This window comes from Loxodonta africana, chromosome 9 (genome assembly GCF_030014295.1).
Source record: "Loxodonta africana isolate mLoxAfr1 chromosome 9, mLoxAfr1.hap2, whole genome shotgun sequence".
Taxonomy (NCBI): Eukaryota; Metazoa; Chordata; class Mammalia; order Proboscidea; family Elephantidae; genus Loxodonta; species Loxodonta africana.
Window position 1 is genome coordinate 100,044,268 of NC_087350.1, and position 4,717 is coordinate 100,048,984.

At 39.8% G+C, this 4,717-nt stretch overlaps 1 pseudogene; it reads left to right on the top strand.

Annotated features, from left to right (window-relative positions):
• The first annotated feature begins 373 nt into the window (after positions 1–373).
• LOC100668623 (small ribosomal subunit protein eS12-like) lies at positions 374–3,399 on the top strand (annotated as a pseudogene).
• The last annotated feature ends 1,318 nt before the right edge of the window (positions 3,400–4,717 follow it).

Below are 4,717 nucleotides of genomic sequence, written 5' to 3' on the forward strand. Positions count from 1 at the left end.
GTATGAGAAACTAACTTGACCTGTAAACTTTCACATAAAGCACAAAAAAAAAAAAAAAAAAGAGAGAGAGAGGGCCTTAAGCTGAGGGTAGTCCTTGAGAAAAAACTGTCTGGCAAACCAGCCCCCACCTTAAGTACAAAGTAAACCAGAGGAATTTGAAACCTGTGATGGACTGAAAATAGCCATAAGAACAATAAAACAAATCCAGCTCAACCTCTAACTAAACTGACTCAACATCCCACACTAAAGGCCTAGAAAAATCTTACAAAATACATCCAGCATTCAATCAATACTAACCACAGCTCTTTCCCAGCCACTGCTGAGTTGTGCAGAGGATTCATTCAAGATTTGGCTCCACCTATAACCTACCTCCATGGCTAAGGAAGGCACTGCCACTGGAGGTGTAACGGACATTAGTACTGCTTTACAAGAGGCGTGAAGACCACCCTCATCCACAATGGGCTAGCATATGGAATTCTCAAAGATGCCAAAGCCTTAAACAAGCCCATCTTTCAGTACTTGTATCCAACTGTGCTGAGTCTATGTATGTGAAGTTGGTAGAGGGCCTTTGTGCTGAACAGCAAATTAACCTGATTAAGGTCAATAACTCCTACGCATCTGTCAGTTTGTTGTACCGTGGAGGCTTTTATGTTGCTGTGATGCTAGAAGCTATGCCACCGGTATTCAAATATAAGCAGGGTCACCCATGGTAGACAGATTTCAGCTGAACTTCCAGACTAAGACAGGCTAGGAAGAAGGGCCCGGCAGTCTACTTCCGAAAAGGATTATCCAGTGAAAACCTTATGAATAGCAGCAGAACATTGTCTGATGTAGTGCCAGAAGATAAGCCCCTCAGGTTAGAAGGCACTCCTGAACATTGAGTAGCTAAAGCAAAAGGAAGAAATGAAGTAAAAGAGCTGAACGCAAGATTCCAAAGGGTAGCGCTAGAAGACAAAGTAAAGTATTATAATGACATGTGCAAAGACCTGGGGGTAGAAAACCAAAAGGGAAGAACATGCTTGGCATTTCTCAAGCTGAAAGAACTGAAGAAAAAATTCAAGCCTCAAGTTGCATTATTGAAGGATTCTACAGGGAAAATATTAAGTGACACAAAAAAAAACAAACGAAACCTAGTACTGTCGAGTCGATTCTGACTCATAGTGACCCTATAGGACAGAGTAGAACTGCCCCATAGAGTTTCCAAGGAGCGCCTGGTGGTTTTGAACTGCTGACTCTTTGGTTTGCAGCCGTAGCACTTAACCACTACGCCACCAGGGTTTCCTAAATGACACAGGAAGCATCTAAAGAAGATGGAAGGAATATACACAGTCACTATACTAAAAAGAATTGGTTGATGTTCAACCGTTTCAGGAGGTAGCATATGATCAGGAACCAATGGTACGGAAGGAGGAAGTCCAAGATGCACTGAAGGCACTGGCGAAAAACAAGGCTCCAGGAATTGACAGAATACCAGTTGAGATATTTCAACACATGGATGCAGCGCCGGAAGTCCTCACTTGTCTATGCCAAGAAATTTGGAAGACAACTACCTGGCCAACCAACGGGAAGAGACCCGTATTTGTGCCTATTCTCAAGAAAGGTGATCCAAACAAACGCGGAAATTATCTAACAACATCATTAATATCACATGCAAGCAAAATTTTGCTGAAGATCAGTCAAAATCAGCTGCGGCAGCATATCAACAGGGAACTGTCAGAAATTTCAAACGGATTCGAAAGAGGATGTGGAACCAGGGATATCACTGCTGATGGCAGAAAGTAGAGAATACCAGAAGGATGTTTACCTGTGTTTTATTGACTATGCAAAGGCATCCAACTGTGTGGATCATAACAAATTATAGGTAACATTTCAAAGGATGAGAATTTCACAACACTTAATTGTGGTCATGAGGAACCTGTACATAGATCAAGAGGCAGTCATTGGGAGCAGAACAAGGGGATGCTGTGTGGTTTAAAGTCAGGAAAGATGTGCATCAGTGTTGTATCCTTTCACCAGACTTATTCAATCTGCATGCTGAGCAAATAATCCAAGAAGCTAGACTCTACGAAGAACATTCCATAAGGTTTTGAGGAAGACTCATTAATAACCTGCGATGTGCAAATGACACAACCTTGCTTCCTCAAAGTGAAGAGGACTTGAAGCACAACTGGACCAATAAGCAACATTGTGAAAATATTGAAGTTGTCGAGGATTTCATTTTACTTGGATCCACAATCAACACCCATGGAAGCAACAGTCAAGAAATCAAAAGAAGCATTGCATTGGGCGAGCCTGCTCCAAAGGACCTCTTTAAAGTGTTGAAAAGCAAAGATGTCACCTTGAAGACTAAGGCGTGCCTCACCCAAGCCATGGTGTTTTCAATTGTCACACATGCATGCGAAAGCTGGACGATGAATAAGATACCAAAGAAGAATTGATGCCTTTGAATTGTGGCGTTGGCGAAGAATATTGAGTATACAATGGACTGCTAAAAGAACAAACACATCTGTCTTGGAAGAAGTACAACCAGAATGCTCCTTAGAAGCAAGGATGGCAAGACTATGTCTCATATACTTTGGACATGTTATCAGGAGGGATCAGCCCCTGCAGATGGACATCATTTTTGGTAAAGTAGAGGGCCAGCAAAAAAGAGGAAAGCCCTCAACAAGATGGATTGACACAGTGGCTGCAACAGTGGGCTCAAGCATAACAATAATTGTGAGGACAGTGCAGGACCAGGCAGTGTTTTGTTATGTTGTACATAGGGTTGCTATGGGTCAGAACCAACTCAACGGCACCTAACAACAACAACAAGGTCAATAACAACAAGAAATCAGGGAAGCGGGTAGGCCTTGGCAAAATTAACAGAGGGGAAATCCAGAAAAGTGGTTTACTGTAGTAGTGTAGTTGTTAAGGATTATAACAAAGAGTTTCAGGCCAAGGACATAATCAAAGACTATTTCAAATGCAAAGAATGAATAAATAAAAAACTTGGCTCTCAAAAACAGAACAAAAAACTAACCAAAAAGCAGCAAGAAAAGGGCAATTAGTAGACTCAGCTATAACCCACATGTTGGAACTATGGGACAAAAATAATTGGACAGGGAATTTAAAATAACTACAATTAGTATGTTAAAGGCACAAGTGGAAAAGGTAGACAACATGAATAAACAGATGGGGAATTTCAGCATGGATATAGAAACTATAAGAACCAGTCAAATGAAAGGCTAGAAATGAAAAAGCACAATTACAGAAATGAAAATTGCCTTCACCAGGAGACCTGGCACAGCTAAGAAAAGAATCAGTGAACTTGAAGATAGAAATTACGCAAATTGAAATACAAAGAGGAAAATAAATTTTAGAAAGAAAAAATAAAGCATTCAAAACTGTGAAACAACATCAAACTGTATAACATGCAGGCAGTCCCCAGATTACAAAGGAGTCCCGTTCCTAAATCTGTCTTTAAGTCAAATTTGTATGTAAGTAGGTACAGTTAGTCAAGTGTTTGTCATAGTATATAGTATATATATATAGGAAAAAAAAAAACTTTTTTAGTTTTTTTTATATATACTATATAGTATATTTTTTATATTAAAAAATAGTATATAGTATATAAAAATATATATATAGTGTATAGTGTATAGTGTATAGTGTATAGTGTATAGTATATAGTATAGCTTTCTATGCATAAAAATTTTAAAGAAACACTTCCAGATGCACTAAAACATCTTTAACATAATAATAACAATGTTTTGATGTGCATTGCCAGCTAGTACCCATTTGTTATTACAAACCATTGTATGTACCTCAAATTTTTAATATAATAGGCATTACGGGGGTTGGCTCATAACTATGGATTGTACGTACATTCATAACCTGGGGAATGCCTGTTCTTGTAACTGAACTTCCAGTAGGACAAATTCAAGAGAATGGAACAGAATAAATATATGAAGATACAGTTAATGAGAATTTTCCAAAATTAACCAAAGTATCTTGGTTGTGGTCTTCTACCATTTCACTTATCCTCATAACCCTCCCATAGCTATACAACTACTCCTGCCACAGACCCTAAGCCCTTCCTTAGGTTTCTATTTCTGAATAGTTGGCATTGACCACACATTACCCCTTGCCCACTATCAGCAAATGTGCTGCTACTCACCATTCTTATGCACATAATAGACAAAACTAAGTAACTATTTTACTGTTTCCTATTGAGTCCAGATTGAGGTTGAGAATCCTTCTCAACACCATGTTGCAAGCAGCCTCTAGAAATCAACGTGAGTTGGCACTGTTGTTGAATGACTACACGTGCTCTGTTTAAAATGAAAACAGAGATTTATTGAGAGCAAAGGAGCCGGGAACACGCTGAATGTCACAAAATGAAAACCTGTGCTCGAAAACAGTGGAGTCACAGAGGCATATTTATGAGGTAAATATAGCATTCTGATTGGAAGTTGCAAGATTAGATAACCAGGAGGCAGGACAACTCGAAGCAGTGGCCTTACAGTGAGTGGTTGGAAACAGGAATATGGGCCGTTTGGATTGGATACACTCACAAAAATCTGCGGAAGTATGTGCTTGAAAAGGGGTCACAAGATGATTGATAGGGAGCCAGGGTCTGCTGGTCTGCCCAGCCAGAGGCCCGAGGTCACATGCCTATGAGTGGGAAGAAGTTAGTCTGCTGGTTCTACCTAGTAAGAAGCCCAGTCCCATATGC